General features: G+C 39.4%; 1 long non-coding RNA gene across 1 annotated transcript in view; it reads left to right on the top strand.

Moving 5' to 3' along the window:
• Positions 1 to 20,045, top strand: part of LOC117978247 (uncharacterized) — a 194,753-nt gene that overhangs the window by 5,576 nt on the left and 169,132 nt on the right. Inside the window, exons 2-5 of the long non-coding RNA XR_008620089.2 lie at positions 380 to 557; positions 739 to 792; positions 1,651 to 1,740; positions 18,774 to 18,893. This is a non-coding gene — a long non-coding RNA (uncharacterized LOC117978247). The remainder of the gene's footprint in view (positions 1 to 379; positions 558 to 738; positions 793 to 1,650; positions 1,741 to 18,773; positions 18,894 to 20,045) is intronic.

Consider the following 20,045-nt stretch of genomic DNA (forward strand, 5'->3'; position numbering starts at 1 on the left):
GAATCCAGACCTGGGAATCCAGTCATCTCATCTCTGATCAAGTTGCTGCCTGACGATTAAATTTGTCATTTGGAGTTCCAAGTTCTTTTAGAGTCCCTGATGGCATTGGTGGTTTATATTCTGGCATGAGGGAAAACTCCTTGTAAGTTGATGCCTGTATTTAAGAATGCAAGATCCACCAGGACTCACAGAGAGATCATATCACTTGGGATCTTTGTGCAGCAAATTAGAGAAAACTAGCTGAAATGGGGCCTAAATAGCAAAAGGAATGTGTTGGCCCACATAACTGAAGTAGATTGGCCTCAGGTGAACCGTGATCCAGCAGCTCATGTGATACTACCATTTGACCTGGTATTCCCTCTTGTCTGCTTTGCCTTAGATGGTATCACTCTTATCCCTAGGCTCTGAGCCTCTGACTGTCTGGTCCAGATAGCAAGTGTCTGCAGGATTTCTAGACCCCATGCTCTTACACCAGCTTGTCTATGAAGATGGAAGACAAAGCTTTTCTTTCCAAGAAGAAACTGAAAACATCAACTCAAGTCTTGACTTTGGTTGGGGTTTGTACTTTCTCTGACTCATTGATTCTCTGGGGCTATAGATGATGGGATAGACTGACAGTCTTAAGCCTCCTTCCCCTCATTAGGTAGAGCTAGGAGGAGGGTCATTCCTTCCCAAACTAAATGATTAAGAATGGATACATTTGTCCTCCAAAGCAAGATCTTTCTTTTTTCCTTCCAGAAAGAGTAACTGCAGTAATTAGGACCCAATTGATGGCAAAGAGGTATGATCTAGGTGAGTCCATTGGGGTGCAGTTCTGGAGGGGGAATTCAGGACCTTCTTCTTACCTCCTCCTACCCCTGCAAATACTCTGAGACTCACTAATAACTGACAGTGGTATTCAAATTGGAACAGTGGTTCTTGCCTCTGACCTTTGCATGTGCTCAAGTAGTCATCTGTCCTTCTTTCTCATCCTCTCCTCTTTATCCCTTTCTTCCTTCTTCCCACCCTTTCCCTCCATCTCTATTCCTCCCTCCTTCCCTTCGCTTCTCCTTCCCTTCTCCCTCCTTCCTTCCTTCCTTCCTTCTTTTCTTATCTTCCCTTCCTCCCCACCTTGCCTACCTCTCACATTTCCATTTTCCAAAAAACCTTTTTTAGCCCCTTTTGTGTGCCAAGCACACTGCATGGTACTGGATATTCCTGATGGAGCTCATCTTCCCTTCCGTGTTCCCTTTTCCTTTAGCAAACTTCAGTGCCAACAAAATGTGTTAATATTCTCTGTGTAAGGTGTTCTGCTAGATTCAGGGAGGTCTGTGGCTTCAGCGTGAATCTCAAGGATAGAGCTGGGGAGTGTTTTTAAATCATGATGACATTGTTCATAAAGATTGTCTCACACAGATTCTACTACCTATATTTTGGGGTGGGAGGGAGAGGCAGGGAATGTAGTTTAAGAAAAGCAAGCATTTATGTCTGCCAGTGTACTCAAATGAGCTCATGTACGAAGTGGGACATGGAACTCACTGACCTTTATTGGCCTCTGCATTCAGACTACCTGGGGTTGAATTCTAACTCCTCTGCCTTCTGACTTTATGACCTTGGGCTGTTTACCTAACTTCTCAGGGTGTCTTAGTCTATTTTTGGTTTCTATAACAGAATACCTGAAACTTGGTAATTTATGAAGAAAAGGAATTCATTTCTTACAGTTATGGAGGCTGAGAAGTCCAAGGTCCAGGGGCATAACAGGTGAGAGCCTTCTTACTGTCGAGGACTCTGCAGAGTCCCAAGGTAGTACAGGGGGTGAGGGGGCTGAGCATGCTAGCTCAGGTCTCTCTTCCTCCTCTTATAAAGCCACCAGACCCACTCCCATGGTAACTCATTAATCCACTAATCCATGAATGAGTTAATCCATTCATGAGGTCAGAGTCCTCATGACCAAATCCCTTCTTAAAGCCCCCACCTCTCGATACTGCCACACTAGGGATGAAGTTTCAACAGAAATTTTGAAGGGGATAAACATTCAAACCATAGCACGGGGTCTCGTACTGAGGATTAAATTAGGTTATATATATATATATAGTGCTTAGAGCAGTGCCAGTCCACAGTATGCGTTCAATGAAGTTAGCTATTATTGTCATGGCGATGGGGCTTTATGGATAAGAGAGTGAAGCATAGGCAGTGGATTCTCATGAGTAGTCTCCCGTGCTTCCACATTAAGGACTAAATGTTGGCCAGTGGCTGTGCTCAGGCCCCGTCTTCCACATGTGGATGCTAGTGAGGCAGGGGTGCTTTCTTGCTGTGTATATTCACATTTCAGAGTCCCTCAGAGCTTCCAGAGGACTCTGCTGTGTGAACCTCACATATCTCTATTTTATAGTTTTTCAGATTACTTTGTAAATAATTATTGTTAATTTTCTTTAGCTTTTTAAAAATATGTATTAATATATTGAGCCTTTCAGTTATGACCTAGGAATAGACCTACTTTTTTTGGGGTGGGGAAGGGGTCCGTCTGTTGCCTAGGCTGGAGGGCAGTGGCACAATCACAGCTCACTACAATGAACTTCCAGGCTCAAGTGATCCTCCCATCTCAGCCTCCCAAGTAGCTGGGAACACAGACATGCACCACCCTACCTGGCTAATTTTTTATTTTTATTTTTTGTAGAGACAAGGTCTCACTATGCTGCCTAGGCTGGTCTCAAACTCCTGGACTCAAGCAATCCTCCTGCCTCTGCCTCTCAAAGTGCTGGGATTATAGGCGTGAACCACCATGCCCAGGCCCTATTGCCTTTTGATCCATACTTTTTGATTAATATCCTCTAAAACACATGAAAATTCATTGTTCCCTCTGTTAGGTTTTCCATAGAACACATATAGGACCCTAGAAGTCCCGTCTCTTTAGAAAAATTATCTTTCTGGGAAAATACAGAGTTTCTTTTGTAACACATCTGTGTCTCTGTATGCTGGCCAAAAGCCTCAAACCCCCGAACAGACCTGAAATGTTTATCCCTACCACTACTTCTGATAATAGGGGTTTGACTTTGTATTGCCCACACATCCCATTAAAACATATAATGTGATTTGTGCGCATATTGTGAGCATTTGTTCATTTTATAACCTGTGTAGTAGTTCAGCCAAAAGCAACAAAAGTGAAATAAGAGAAACATCCTGAGCAAAAAGAATTGCTCTTTGATATACCTGTGCACTGGCATGAGAGGACAGAGGAGAGATTTGTGAAAGTGGACTCCTTTGTTATTAATATAACACCGGCTACTTTCTTTAACAATTAACATCTCAACCCCAATTTATCATTATTGTGGCTGTTTTTTTGCTTTCATAATGACTTCAGAAAAATTCATAACATCATCTGGAGTCCCTTTATCTGCAAAGCCATTAGTCAATTTCACTGGTACTCTAGGGAGAGACTTGGGAAGTGAAAGGTGGACATTTCCCCCCAGATGGGGTTTCTTTACATGACTCTTATCAAATCAGGTGGGTGTTAGGAGCCTGAGAAATGTGAGCGTGAAGAAATGTGAAATGTGAGATTTGGATAAGGTCGTTTGGATTTAAAGAGGAAATTTCCATCAAGGGCCAACTCCTAGAGGAGATCACAGAGCAGAGGCTGGGGTGTGGCTGCAGGTAGGCATGCCATTGAGCCAAGGTGGGCTGACTCGAGGAAGAGCTCAAGCAGATGCTTTAGAACAAAGCATAAATGTCTTCTTTTGAGAAGTGTCTGTTCATATCCTTCGCCCACTTTTTGATGGGGTTGTTTGATTTTTTCTTGTAAATTTGTTTAAGTTCTTTGTAGAATCTGGATATTAGCCATTTGTCAGATGGGTAGAAGCCAAATCATGAGTGAACTCCCATTCACAATTGCTTCAAAGAGAATAAAATACCTAGGAATCCAACTTACAAGGGATGTGAAGGACCTCTTCAAGGAGAAGTACAAACCACTGCTCAACAAAATAAAAGAGGACACAGACAAATGGAAGAACATTCCATGCTTATGAATAGGAAGAATCAATATTGTGAAAATGACCATACTGCCCAAGGTAATTTATAGATTCAGTGCCATCCCCATCAAGCTACCAATGACTTTCTTCACAGAATTGGGGAAAACTGCTTTAAAGTTCATATGGAACCAAAAAAGAGCCTGCATTGCCAAGACAGTCCTAAGCAAAAAGAACAAAGCTGGAGGCATCATGCTACCTGACTTTAAACTATGCTACAAGGCTTCAGTAACCAAAACAGCATGGTACTGGTACCAAAACAGAGATAGACACTAATGGAATGGAACAGAGGCCTCAGAAATAACACCACACATCTACAACCATCTGATCTTTGACAAACCTGACAAACACAAGAAATGAAGAAAGCATTCCCTGTTTAATAAGTGGGGCTGGGAAAACTGGCTAGCTTTATTTAGAAAGCTGAAACTGCATCCCTTCCTTACACCTTATACAAAAATTAATTTTTTTTTTTTTGAGACGGGGTCTTGCTCTGTCGCCCAGGCTGGAGTGCAGTGGTGCGATCTCAGCTCACTGCAATCTCCGCCTCCTGGGTTCAAGTGATTCTCCTGCCTCAGTCTCCCGAGTAGCTGGGATTACAGGCACCCGCCACCACTCCTGGCTAATTTTTGTATTTTTAGTAGAGATGGGGTTTCACCTTGTTGGCCAGGTTGGTCTCAAACTCCTGACCTCAGGTGATCCACCCACCTTGGCCTCCCAAAGTCCTAGGATTACAGGCGTGAGCCACCACGCCAGGCCTAAACCCTTATTTAAGTAAAACTTATTTTCAGAAAAAAATGAATCTGAGGATGTGTTACATGTCCCCCTTTTACTTAGTGACAGTCCCAGGCACACTTGAGCTTGTCATTAACAATATTCATCAATTTAAGAGTTGATCAGAGAAGGTCATACAAGAATCCAATCTCAGTGGAATTAAAGGAAAAATTTTTGCTAAGCAGAAAATAAATGAGAACTGTACATTTAAAATAAATAAATGAACAGAAAGCCTTTCAAATCATACTAAACTAACTTATATCTGTGGCTACTACATTGTTGTTCTTTAATGCTTAAATAGGTAAAAGCACTGATGTTTTAGTTGAAACTACCAGCAGTAGGAATGCTTGCTCAGTAAGAGCAAGACCCCACTAACACAGTCATATTTATAAAGTCAAGGTTTAGGTGTCTGCCAGGGTCTGTTTTCCCTAAATCTATTACAAACAAATGAAAGCAAATCAGTAAATACTGTTTTAATGTACCTATACCGAGTCATAAAATTATTTTCCTCCCAAGTCAGGAAGAAACATAAAGTTGGTTAACTGAAAAAGAGAAAGTTTAATCATTCTGATTTTCATTCTGATGCTCTTCTTTAGACTATCTATTGCTGCTTTCTTTTGTAGCAGAACAGCTGATTTTCGGCCTAGGTTTTCATTATCTGATAAACCTTCACCATAGACAGTTTCTTGGAAAGAAACTTTGCAAGTGTCAGTTATCTTTAAATGTTCAGGAAGCTGTGTGGGTCTCAGACCCAGCTGGAGCAGAGCCAGCACGGGATTCTGAAAGCATTTGCAGGCTCTGAGATGGTTTTAACCTGTTCCTTGGCAGTGCAGCCCTTGTGTACACTCTTGGAAAGATACTAATGTTTACTTTCATGATGTAGAATGGATGAGCAGTGAAGGTTTCTAGGAAGGTTGAACACACTCATGCCCACTTTGGGACACAAGGAGGCAGATGCTATCATGGGAACTCTTCAAATAAGGTCATATGGTTTGGCTGTATCCTCACCCAGATCTCTTCTTGAATTGTAGTTCCCATAATCTCGTGTGTTGTGGGAGGGACTCGATGGGAGGTAATTGAATCATGGGGGCAGTTACCCTGATTCTGTTCTTGTAATAGTGAGTTTTCATGAGATCTTTACACTTGATTAATGTTAACTGTAGTTGTCCTACTGATCTATCGAACACCAAGTCTTATTTCTTCTAAGTGTATTTGTACCCATTAATCTACTGCTCTTCATTCCCCATCCCCGCTACCCTTCCCAGCCTCCGGTAACCACTAGTCTACTCTCTATCTTCATGAGATTCACTTTTGTAGCTCCCACATATGAGTGAGAACATGTGACATTGTCTTTCTGTGCTTTGCTTGTTTCACTGAACATAATGACCCCCAGTTTCATCCATCTTGCTCCAAATGACAGGATTTAATTCTTTTTATGGCTGGATAATATTCTATTGTGTGTTTTTACCACACTTTCTTTTTAAATATTTATTATTATTTTGTAGAGACAGAGTCCTGCTATGTTGTCCAGGCTAGTCTCAAACTCCTGGACTCAAGCGATCCACCTGCCTTGGCCTCCACATTTTCTTTATTCATCCATTGATGGACACTTAGGTTGATTCCATATTTTGTCTATTATGAATAGTGCTGCAATAAACATGCAAGTACAAATCTCTCTTCAATATATTGGTTTTCTTTCTTTTAGATAAATACTCAGTAGTGGAATTGCTGGATCATATAGTATTCTACTTTTACATTTTTGAGGAACCTCTGAACTGTTTTCTATAGTGGCTGTACTAATTTACATTCCCCCCAACAATGTGTGAGGATTTTTCTTTCTGTGCATCCTCACCAGCATGTTATTCCCTGTCTTTTTTGATAAAAGCTATTCTAATTGGGGTGAGATTATATCTCATTGTGGTTTTGATTTGCATTTTCTGGATAATTACTGATGTTGAGCATTTCTTATACCCTTTGTTCATTTGTCCTCTGTTGAGAAATACCTGTTCAGGCCTTTTGCCCTTTTAAAAATCAGATTAATGACTTTTTGCTATTGAGTTGTTTGAGCTCCTTATATATTCTGGTTATTTATCTTGTCAGATGGGTAGTTTGCAAATACTTTCTCTTATTCTATGGGTTGTTTCTTCACCTTGTTTGACTGTTTCCTTTGCTGTGCAGAAGCTTTTCAGCTTGATGTAATCCCATTTGTCCATTTTTGTTTTTGTTGCCTATGCTTTTGAGAACTTCAACAAAAAATTTTTGCCCTGACCAATGTCCTGGAGCATTTCCCCAATGTTTTCTTTTAGTAGTTTTATAATTTCAGGTGTTAGATTTAAGTCTAAATCCATTTGTATTTGATATTCGTACATGGTGAGAGATAGAGGTCTAGTTTCATTCTTCTACATATAGTTGTCCAGTTTTCCCAGTGCCATTTATTGAAGAGACTGTCCTTTCCCTGTTGCATATTGTTGGCACCTCTGTCAAAAATTAGTTGGCTGCAAATGGCATGGATTTATATCTGGGTTCACTATTCTGTTCAGTCGGTGTCTGTGTCTGTTTTTTATGCCAGTACCGTGCTGATCTGGCTACTATAGCCTTGTAGTATATTTTTAAGTCAAGTAGTGTGAGGCCTCCAGCTTCACTCTTTTTGCTCAAGATTGCTTTGGTTATTTGTGGTTCCATATAAAATTTAGGATTGTCTGCTCTATTTCTATGGGGAATATTGTTGGTATTTTGATAGGGATTACATTGAATCAGTAAACTGCTTTGGGTAGGATTGTCATTTTAACAATATTCTTTCAATCCATGAGCATGGAATAATATCTTTTCCATTTTTTGATTCATCTTCTATTTATTTAATCAGTTTTTATAGTGATCCTTGTAAAGATCTTTCACAGCTTTGGTTAAATTGATTCTCAGGGGCCAGGCACAGTGGCTGACACCTGCAATCCCAACACTTCGAGAGGCCAAAGCGGGAGAATTGCTTGAGCCCAGGAGTTTGAGGCCAGCCTGGGCAGCATAGTGTGACCTCATCTCTTAAAAAAAAATCAAAATATTAGCCAGACGTGGTGGCATGTGCCTGTGGTTGCAGCTACTTGGGAGGCTGAAGTCAGAGGATCGCTTGAGACCAAGAAATCGAGACTGCAGTGCTCACTGCACTGGTGACAGAGTGCAAAGCTTGAGACCAAGAAATCGAGACTGCAGTGCTCACTGCACTGGTGACAGAGTGCGAACCTGGGTGACAGAGCAAAACCCTGTCTCAAAAAAAAAAAAAACAAAATATTCCTGAGTATTTTACATTCTGTGTAGATACGATAAATTAGATTGCTTTCTTTCTTTTTCAGATTGTTCACTATTGGTGTATATAAATGCTACTGAATTTTGTATGTTGGCTTTGTATCCTGCAACTTTACTGAATTCACTTATTACTTCTAATAGTTTTTTGGTTTTTAAAAATAGAAGATCCTGTCATCTACATTCAAAGCGAATTTGACTTCTTTCTTTCCAGTATGAACACCTTTATTTATTTTTCTTGACCAACTGGCCAGGACTTCCACTTTATGTTGAATGAAAGTAGTGAAAGTGCACACCCTTGTCTTGTTCCAGATCTTAGTGGAAAGCCTTTTAGTTTTTCCCTGTTTGGTGTGATGTCGGCTGTGGATTTGTCATATATAGCCTTTATTATTTTGAGGTATGTTTCCTCTGTACCTGGTTTGCTGAGGGTTTTTATCAAAAGGGATATTGAATTTTATTGAATACTTTTCAGCACTTATTGAAATGATCATATGGTTTTTGTTATTGGTTCTGTTAATGTGTATCACATTTATTGATTTGCATATGCTGAACCATCTTTGCATCCCTGGGATGAATCCCACTTGATAATGTTGAATGATCTTTTTAATATCTTGCTGAATTCAGTTTGTTAATATTTTTTGTTGACGATTTTTCTATCTGTGTTCCTCAGTGAAATTAGCCTATTGTTGTCTTTTTTTTTTTTTTGTGGCCTTATCTCGTTTTGGTATCAGGGTAATGCCTGCCTTGCAGGATGAGTTTGAGCATTCCTTCCTCTGCAATTTTTTTTTTTTTTTTGAAGAGTTTGAGTAGAATTATTATAGTTTTTCTTGAAATGTTTAATAGAATTCATCAGATCCTGGACTTTTCTTTGATAGGAGACTTTTAATTATAGCTTTGATCTTATTACTTGCTATTGGTTTGTCGAGGTTTTCTCTTTCTTCGTGGTTCAATTTTGGTTGTATATTTCCAGGAATGTATCTTTGTCTTCTAGATTTTTCAATTTGTTGGCAATTGTCTCTAATGATTCTTTGTACTCCTATGGTCTCTGTTGTTTTGTATCTTTTTTGTTTCTGATTTTATTTATTTGGGTCCTCTCTTTTTAGTTAGTCTTGCTAAAGTTTTGTCAGTTTTTTTTAACTAAACTTGTTTTGTTGATCTTCAGTAATGTTTTAATCTCAATTTCATTTATTTTTGCTCTGATCTTTATTATTTCCTTTCTCCTAGTAAATTTGGGTTTGGCTTGGTCTTGCTTTTCTAGTTCCTTGAGATGCTCCATTATTAGGTTGTCTTTTGGAAGTCTTTCAACTTTTTTGATGTGGATGTTTATTGCTATAAACCTCCCTCTTAGTACTGTGTTTAGTGTATCCCATAGATTTTGATATGTTGTGTTTCCATTTTTATTTGTTTTGAGAAATTTTTTAATGTTCTTATTTCTTCATCAACTCATTGTTTATTCAGGAGCATGTTGTTTAATTTCCATGTTTTTGTTTAATTTCCAAAGGTGTTTTTTTTTTTTTTTTTTTGAGATGGAGTCTCCCTCTGTCATCCAGGCTGGAGTGCAGTGGTGCAAGCTGCAACCTCCACCTCCTGGGTTCAAGTGATTCTCCTGCCTCAGCCTCCCAAGTAGCTGGGATTACAGGTGTACACCACCACACCCAGCTAATTTTTGTATTTTTAATGAGACAGGGTTTTGCCATGTTGGTCAGGCTGGTCCCGAACTCCTGACATCAGATGATCCACCCACCTCAGCCTCCCAAAGTACTGGGATTACAGGCATGAGCCACCACACCCAGCCCAAAATTCCTCTTGTTATTGATATCTAGTTTTATTCCATTGTGGTCAGAAAGGATACTTGATATGATTTCTACTTTTAAAAATTTGTTGAGACTTGTTTTGTGGCCTAAAATATGGTTTATTCTGGGGAATGTTCCATGTACTGATGAAACGTGTATTCTGAATAGTTGAGTGAACTGTTTTATAAATATCAGTTGGACCTATTTGGTCCGATGTGTAGTTTGATACAATGGTTTCTTTGTTAATTTTCTGTCTAGATGATCTGTTCATTGGTGAAAGTGGGGTATTTGATGTCCTCCACTATTATTGTATTACAATCTCTCTCTCTCTCTTTGTATCTATTAATGTTTGCTTTATATACTTGGGAGCTGAATTTCAGTCCATCAAATGTATTAATCAGTTCTAAGATTTCTGTTTGATTTTTTGAATAATGTCTCTTTGTTAAATTTCTCTGATAAATTTCTGAATGGAGAATTACCATTTTGTTTCTTGTATTCTGGTTGTTTTGTAACTCTTCTCCTCCTTTCTTCCTGTCATCCTTTATGGTTAAGTGACTTTCTCTGGAACTATGTTTTAATTTGTTGGGGTTTTTTTTTAGTGTGTTTATTATAGGTTTTTACATTGTGGTTACCATGAGGCTTATAGAAAACATCTTATAGAAATAACAAGTTATTTTAAAGAGATGACAGCTTATCTTAGATAAGCAGTCCCCAGTCTGTTTTGGCACCAGGGACCAGTTTCATGGAAGACAATTTTTCCATAGATCGGGCAGTGGGGATGGTTTTAGGATGAAAATGTTCTACCTCAGATCATCAGGCATTAGATCCTCATAAGGAACGCTCAACCTAGATCCTTCGCACTTGCAGTTCACAATAGGGTTTGCACTCTTATGAGAATCTATGCTGCTAATGATCTGACAGGAGGTGGAGCAGGCAGTGCTGTGTGACCTGGTTCCTAACATGCCACGGACCAGTACTGGTCCATGGCTCAGGAGTTGGAGATCCCTGTCTTAGATCACAAAAAAAAAAGAATAAATAAAAAACTTTAAAACAACCCTCCATCTTTAATTCCATCCCCTGACATTTTGACTTTTGTTGGTCTGAATTTACGTATTTTGATATTGCCTATCTCTTAACAGATTGCTGTAGCTGTTAGGGTTTTTGATAGATTTGTCTTCTAGGTGTCATACTAGAATTATGGGTAACTTATGGGTGGACTGCACATGACAATTACAGTATTTGAATATTCTGGGGGTTTCTATACTTGATGTTACCCATAGGTTTTATACCTTCAAATGTTTTCTTTTTGCACATTAATGTTTTTTCATTTCAGATTGAAGAACCATCTTTAACATTTCTTGTAAGACAGATCTAGTAGTGGTAAATTCTCTTAGCTTTTGTTTGTCAGAAAAAGACTATCTCTCCTTCATACTTGAAGGATATTTCTGCTGTTTGCTGGATAAAGTATTTGAGGATAGCAGGGTTTTTTGGGGTTTTTTCTTTCAGCACTTTGAAAATATCATTCCACTTCCTCCTGACTTACGGTTTCCATTGAGAAGTGTGTTGCCAACTGAAGTGGAGTTTCTTTGTATGTTATATCCTCCTTTTCTCTTGCTGCTTTTAGTATCCTCTTTTTGTCCTTGACCTTTGAGAGTTTTATTATTATATGCCTTGGGTGTAGTTTTATTTGGGTCAAATCTGTTTAGTGTTTCCTGACCTTCCTCTACCTGGATATTTTTCTCATATTTTGGAAAGTTTTCTGTTATTATTTATTGAGTAAGCTTTTTTCTACCCCTCACTCTTGCTCAACTTTCTCTTGAACACCAATAATTCTTAGATTTGGTCTTTTAAGGTAATTTTCTGTATCTTGTAGGCAATCTTTGTATAATATATTTCCATTCATTTTACTTTTTCTCCTCTATGTAATTTCAAAGAGCCTGTCTTTGGGCTGACTGATTCTTTCCTCTGCTTGATGCATTCTGCTGTTGAGAGCCTCCAATAAATTTTTCAGTTAGCAAATATATTTTTCAATTTCAAGATTCGTTTGATTTTTTATCACTTCGATCTCTGTTAAATTCCTCTGATACGTTTCTGAGTTGCTTTTCTTTGTTGTCTTGGAGATCCCTTAGTTTCTGTAAAACTGCTATTTTGAATTCTTGGTCAGAGAGCTCATGAATCACCATCTCATTAGGGTCAGTCACTGGTTCCTTGCTTTATACATTTGGGGAGGTCATGGTTCCATGTTCTTATGGATATATGTCTGTGTCTTTGCATTAAAGGATTTATTATTTATTCCAATCTTCTCTGTCTAGTCTGTTTTGGTTTTTACTGGTATGTTTGCTTAGAGATTATTTGTAATTTAGCTGTTGAATTTCTTACACATTTTTCCCGCTAGGTCACTGCCTCTTTTTCAGCACCAAATGGTACTTAAAACCCAGGTTTGCCTCGGTTCTTCTAGCAAAGGATCAGAGGATTGCCTGGCTGGAATGGGGGAGGTTCCAAAGGAGCTATCCCTGTGGTATGGAAAGGCTGGCTAGGAGTTCATGCCCAAGAGACCTGTGGAATCTACCTCCTACAGCATAGTGCTGCCGAACAGCCACTCTGATTTGGCATCTCCTTTGGTTGAATTACAGAGCGGAGCTTCCAGGGCTGGAGATGGTAATCCTGCCTCCTTCCTTTGTGTCCGGCTGTCCACAGGATGGTATCTCCCTTCAGGCACTCCTGATGCTTCTCATGGGTTGAGGCATGGATAGGTCTCCTGCCAAAGAAGCCAAGATGGTAGGCAAGTTGTGTGTCCAACTTAATCTCACTTTTTCCAGTGTAGAATCTGAGTTGGGGGAAGTTTTACATGTGCTTGATACCAAGCAGACTGGGGGAAGGGTGTCACAGATATGAAAATCTGATTCTCTTACTGTCTGCTGGAGTTTTGTTTTGTTTTTTGTTTTGTTTTATTTTGTTTTGTTTTTACTTCTCAGTGGCCCCAGGAACTGACTGATTCTCTTTCATGAGTTCTGGGAGATTGCTGGTGATAATCTCGTTGATGTATATTTATTTTGGTTATTCTGTGGGGAGAAGTGAAGCCAGCTTTCATCTACATTTTTAAAGTATAATTCTTATTTTGAGTGGCAAGAATCTGATTCCAGTATCCTGCCTTAGTTTTTATGCATTTTTGAAACTCCTACCATTGCATTTAGAACCTTCTACCTGGTGGAGTTTTTTTTTTTTTTTTTCAGTTCTGGAAGTATTTGATTTTTTGAAACAGTTGACATTCATATAAAGAACAAGGTTGATAATCAAGCCTGCTCTACTAATTCTGTGCAGTCTAGAAAAGAGTGTACTGGGACTGGGCGCGGTGGCTCACATCTGTAATCCCAGCACTTTGGGAGGCCGAGGCATGCAGATCACAAGGTCAGGAGATCAAGACCATCCTGGCTAACACGGTGAAACCGCGTCTCTACTGAAAATACAAAAAATTAGCTGGACGTGGTGGTCTGTGCCTGTAGTCCCAGCTAATCGGGAGGCTGAGGCAGGAGAATGGCGTGAACCCGGGAGGCGGAGCTTGCAGTGTGCCGAGATGGCGCCACTGTGCTCCAGCCTGGGTGACAGAGCAAAACTCCGTCTCAAAAAAAAAAAAAAAAAAAAAAAGAAGAAGAAAAGAGTGTACTGGTTAAGTACTGAGAAGCATTTCCTGTGTGTCATGTAAGTACTTCAGGCTCTTAAATGTGTTACTCCAAGGAATAAGGTTGCAAATACAGTTGCTCTAAAAACATATTATACCAGCCTGGACAACATGGTGAAACCCCATCTCTACTAAAAATGCAAAAATTAGCTGGGCATGGTGGTACACACCTGTAATCCCAGCTGCTTGGGAGGCTGAGGCAGAAGAATCACCTGAACCTGGGAGGCAGAGGTTGCAGTGAGCTGAGATTGCGCCACTGCACTCCAGCCTGGGCGACAGAGCGAGACTCCGTCTCAAAAAAGAAAAAAAATTACATAAAATTCCGAGATGCAGCTTTCTTATCTAAAAAGGATTTGCGCAAAGCCTCCTTGCAGTAAGCATATAGGTAACTAAGGTGACTACCTTACGTATATGCATCACTCATTTATGCCCTAAGTTCTCATTTGTTGAAACAATAGTGCCCTTACTCTAAATCACATAATCACAAGAGCCCTAGGGCTGAATTGCTCAGCTTTAAATGTCAGCGCTGTCATACTAGCTGTGTGATGTGAGCAAGTTCTAAAACTCCCTGTGCTTGTTTCTTATGTATACAATGGAGAGAAGGGGTAGTACTTTGTAGGGTTGTTGTGAAGTTTACACAAGGTAATAACTGTTAAGTGTTTTTAAAAGTCCCTTGAATGTAACAACTGCATCAGTGGTAAGGTATGCATTTTTCTCATATGGCCTCTGAAATGAGGATGTGTCTTATAATGAATGTAATTTCTTAATAAGCATTTTATCATTTAGTGACATCTTTTTTTATTAGTAGTACTTAATGTTACACTTTGGGTGACATTTTATATTTCAATAACTAATAGTAAGAGGTCTATTAACATTAGCTGCCATCAACATTACCATCAATATTATCATCAGCATTATCTTGTTTCTAACTGAGATAGTGGCATTTGATAGTTTAGCAGTGCTAGAGTATATATCAAATCTCAATTTTATCTAACTACTTGTTTGCATTGGTGTATTTTTATCAAAGTTCTAGTGTGCTGTTTTTCATATTTGTATCATTTTAGCTAATGTAAAGTATTTATGGGGTCAGCTCATGCAATGTTTCCGTCATTCATTGTACCTTACTTGGCGATCTACTAAAACATGCATCAGCATCCTTCAGTCTCCCGAAATAAATAGAGACAAAGACAAATTCTTTATTTTCTCTGTTGATGTATTTTCCTAAATCCTTTCGCAGGAGTGGTTTCTTTCTTAGCTAGGAGAACTAAGCCACCATTGTACCACTTAAGATTTACTGGTTTGCACTGTCCTCTGAGGGAGAAAAGAAGCAATTTATTGATCTGTAACACAGGAATGGACTGTGGCCAAACCTTTTCTGGTTTATACAATGCACCGACATAAGAATCTGCATAGCATTAAGAAGAATGAGCACTCACAATTTGAGGCCGCCTGTCAGCATGAATAATAACTGAGAAAAATCAATACACAATATACAACTGTTCTCTTTGCACAGACACTGCCAGGATTCACACCCAGTGACAGTGTCTTCTTTTTTTTTTTTTTTTGAGAAAGGGTCTCTCACTCTGCTGTGCAGGCTGGAATGCAGTGGCGTGATCTCGGCTCACCGCAACCTCTGCCTCCCTGTTCAAGTGATTCTTGTGCCTCAGCCTCCCAAGTAGCTGGGATCACAGGCGTGTACCACCCTACCCAGCTAATTTTGTAGTTGTAGTAGAGATGGGATTTTGCCATGTTGGCCAGCCTGGTCTTGAACTCCTGGCCTCAAGTGATCCACCCACCTCGGCCTCCCAAAGTGCTGGGATTATAGGCGTGAGCCACCGTGCCCGGCCAACAGTGTCTTGTTATTTTACCAGTGATATGCTTATAGTTCCTAATTTTAGGCTTCCTCCTTATTTTGGTTTTATTGTTCAGTTTGGGGAAGGGTGGGAGGCACCAATTTGGATCTGAGAAAAAGATCTGCCAGATGAAAGACTTTCAATAACAGGAGAGGACCTTGGGCCAAAGTTTATTAAGCTTGACTAGGAAGATTCTGGGCACATCTCCATCCAAATACCTTGACGCATACTTCATTCACCCCTAGCACATGCAGCTTGTCCCTTCTTGTCTTCTGTTTGCCTTCAAGGTTTTACATGGTGGTATTTACAAGCCGTTATGGAGCAAGAGTGCAAACACACAAGGCTAGCAAGGGGCCAGTAAACAGGGTTTGGCTTAGGGTTTTGTGGTTGTTAGCTTTTAAAAGCATACTTAGTTGAATAATTCCAGAAACTGGGCTTCTTTCCTTTGCCCCTTCATTTGCCCCTCCCTCTCTGGTCTTCCCAGTCTCCACTTTTTTTTTTTTTTTTAAATAAAACTGTGTTTGTCAGAAATGTATAGACATTCACTCTTATTCTTAAAAGACAGTGTTTATCCCTAATGCCTGCCTTTTGATTCAGCCAGCAATGACTGTGCACACAAAGGTTATTGCTCTCCAAGTTCAGTGTTGTGGACCTGAACCAGTGCCTCTGTTTCCAAGAGAAAGTCAGGTGATTACCCCCTTCATCAGGGAGATTGGAGCCATCCTATCCTTCTGGTGTGTCACCAGCCAGAAACTAAGGATCAGCAGGGAGTGGATGGTTTAGAATCTCCTCTCTCCAGGTGAACACAATGCTAGTCAGTGTAGCTGGAAAAGCCACGCAGCGGGCAGGCTTGTCAGAAGCAATCTGTTTAAAAAAAAAAAAAAAAAAAAAAAAGAGAGAAAAAAGGGTCCTTTTGAGTTTACACTGAGTTGCTTTCACAGTAGTTAGCTTTGAACTGTGGTGCAAACCCATTTAAACAATGAGGGAAATTTCACTAAGTGGCAAGAAATTCTCACCCTATGTGATCAAAGCAATCAGCCATTTCCTTTTCCTTCCTTTTTATTTACTTATATTTCTGACCCCTTATAATCTTCATGATTGTAGCCTGATAGTTTCCTTTTTTGAATAGCATTTTAAAAAATACCTTTTCTTTTCCCTGAGGGTTTTAAAGCAAATAAGACAGAAGGGGTCTAAGTTTTTAGTTTTATTTTTTGAGACAGTCTCGTTCTGTCGCCCAGGCTGGGGTGCAGTGGTGCAATCTCAGCTCACTGCAATCTCCGTCTCCCAGGTTCAAGTGGTTCTGGTGCCTCAGCCTCCCGAGTAGCTGGGATTACAGGCGTGCACCACCATCCCTGGCTAATTTTTGTATTTTTTAGTAGAGACGAGGTTTTGCCATGTTGGCCAGGCTGGTCTCAAACTCCTGACCTCAGGTGATCTGCCCGCCTCAGCCTCCCACAGTGCTGGGATTACAGGTGTGAGCCACTGCGCCTGGCCTAAATATTTATTTTTAATAATTATTATTACAAAAATAAGAAAAGAGCTAAAATCCATGATTTCATCAACCAGAGGCAACCACCACAGTGAACATTTTGGTACATTTACTTCTCATCGTTTAAATGTGTACATATACACATACACATACATATTTTTAATAAAATTAGGTTTAGGATAGTATACAGTTTTGTTTTTCTTTTAACCAACATACTTTGAATATTTTGCCTTATTAAAAACTTATATGATTTCAATGGCTGCATTAGAATTAGTGTATACAGATATTATTTTGGCATTCTGTTGTTAAGAGGTCATGTGGGTTTCTGAATTGACACTTTAATTCTCAACTTAGAATTTATTTCTCCCAACTTCTTCTGATTTCATGGGTCTAGAGTCAGAGTTTGGGCACAATGGAAATGGAATTTCTATATGTACTGTTGTTTACTGTTTGCTAGTATTTTTCGGAAGGTATTTGCAAAAACCAAAGGGGAAACAGTGTACTTTTTTGTATTTTTTTTTCTTTTTTTGTTTTAAATTTTGTGATTGAAATATAAGTCTTATTATGGTAATCTCAGGTAACTTTTAAATAGAAATATCAATGTAAAATGAATATATTGCCCAATGTGGACCCCGGTGTTTCAGAACTATGTGCCGTGTTCTATCATTTTGTTACTGGAAAGGGGTCTTAATCCAGACCCCAAGATCTTGGATCTCTCACAAGAAGGAATTAGAGGTGAATCCATAGAGTAAAGTAAAAGCAAGTTTATTAAGAAAATAAAGGAATAAAGAATGGCTACTCCATAGGCAGAGCAGGAGCGTAGGCTGCTCAACTGATTGTACACACAGTTACTTCTTGATGCTAAACAAGAGGTGGATTATTCTTGTGTTTTGCAGGAAAGGGGTGGGCAGTTCCTGGAAGTGAGGGGTCCTCCCCTTTTTAGACCATATAGGATAACTTCCTGACATTGCCATGGCATTTGTAAACTGTCCTGCTGCTGGTGGGAATGTTTTTTAGCATGCTAATGCATTATAATTAGCATATAATGAGCAGTGAGAATGACCAGAGATCACTTTCATCTCCATCTTGGTTTTGGTGGGTGTTGGACGGCTTCTTTACCACAACCTGTTTTATCAGCAAGGTCTTTGTGACCTGTATCTTGTGCTGACCTGTCTCATCCTGTGACTAAGAATGCCTAACCTTCTGGGAATTTAGACTTAAAATAAAGGTCTCAGCCTTATTTTATCTAGCCCCTATTCAAGATGGAGTTGCTCTGGTCCGAATGCCTCTAATAATTTGAAGTTTATCCAACGGCACAGTGGGAGATAATGAATTTTTGTTTAAGAGGAGGAGGACTGACTGGATCAGATTTGTGCTTTAGAAAGGTGGTTGCATGTAAGAAAGAGGCGTTGGTAGAAAGACTTCGGATATCTCAAAAGAATTTCCATGAAGTTAATCTTTTTAAAAATGTAAACATTTGGTGCAATAATTGCTTTGAAATTGCAGTTGAATAAATGAACTTTTTGAACCAGAATTTGGAAAGGAAGATATGCTTAAAAACCAAAAATATTTTGTAGAGTGCTACACATTAGGAAGTCATTTGTATTTGGTGACCACTTTCCTAAAATAGTCTCATTTCTAGAGAACCAATTTTGTTTCCCATAGATTATTATGTGTAGAGACCCCTTTCAGTATGTAGCCACTGGTACATCCGTGGGTGTTATCTCCATACTGCCAGGTCCAATGCAGTCACCTCCTGGATCTATAGTCTTTCTCCCCCCATTCCGATTTCCTTTCTCTGTTAGCAGTCATCTTTGTAAATGGAAGTCTAAGATTTAGTGTTGTACATTTTTTAAATGATCCATTTTGATGGGGCTCTCTTTATTGTTTCAGGTTGAATGCCTTTGAGAACTTGATGCATAAAATTTGCATGACTCCTCACTCCTTTCTGAATCTCTCATTGGACTCAAGCCAGCATGGCTCACACCACAAAGGTTAACGGCAGTGCCTCAGGTAACCCTGTGCTCTGGAGTTTGTGTGTTAAATGTATGTCTTTTCTCAAACTAATTTTTTATTCTCTTTAATATTGAACGGATAATAGCAAGTTGCCTAGATAACTAGGATTTCAAAGCAATTTTCTGTCCATTGAAGTTTGGGTTTGTTTTGTTTTACTCTCAGAAAATTTGCTTTTATCTTAGAGTCTTGCACTGAAATCAGTTGAGTAAATTATTACCTAAGTCAATTCTGTTGAAGTGTTGGAAGACAAATGTAAATGCTGAATGCTGATGCAAATGTAATGTATACTCCTCTTGCACTTCTTTCTGAGGGATTGAATAAGGAGAGAGGAAATTAGTTTGGATGCTTAAAACCAATTCCTAGTAGCCACTCCCAAGCAGCTTTTGTTTGATGTTGCTAAACAAAGAGAAAGGAGGGAAGAGAAGTATATATTCTGTAAAATGATTCTCTTAGGAATATGTGACAAGCCATATTATGAATCATAAAGACCTGTATTTGAATTCTTATTTTGGTTATATTAGAGACTTACATAGTTTCACTTTCTGTTCCAATATTGCTTCTGTGAGATTCGGGAGAAATCTGTACATGAAATGCAGAGAAGATCCTCCTAAGAGACACATCACCATGGGGACAACCTGCCCAAAATGGCATGCCAAGTGTTCATTTCTTTTTTGAGTTATGTACCAAATAGCTGAATGAGTGAGAATAGTAATTGTCTATGCAGAAATTTTTTCTGAGCGTCTGAGTCCAGAGTCCTACGTCTGCTGGCTCTGAACACCTTCAAATGACAACATTATGTACTGGAGCAAGTGTAGAATTGGAGCCAGGAAACCTGAATTTGAGTCCTAGTTCCATCACTAACCGTGAAATATTGGGCAGGGCTATTTCTCCACATGTAAACCATCGGTAAGTATATCCACCTGCCGGTTTAGGACCAGTGAGCGCACCAGAAACATACTTACAGGAGCTATGTAAGCCGTAAAGCACTTTTGAAGACAACAGCAGGAAGTGACCTCTAAAGTGGGCATTCCCAGCCCATGAATGTGACTTTTTATTCTAGCGGTCTCAGCTGCAAGTATCTCCTCTGGGTAGAACACTATAACCCAAACCCAGATAAACTCAGTTATTTGTTCTGGGATGACTGATCTT

The sequence above is a fragment of the Pan paniscus genome, chromosome 8, assembly GCF_029289425.2.
Source record: "Pan paniscus chromosome 8, NHGRI_mPanPan1-v2.0_pri, whole genome shotgun sequence".
Taxonomy (NCBI): domain Eukaryota; kingdom Metazoa; phylum Chordata; class Mammalia; order Primates; family Hominidae; genus Pan; species Pan paniscus.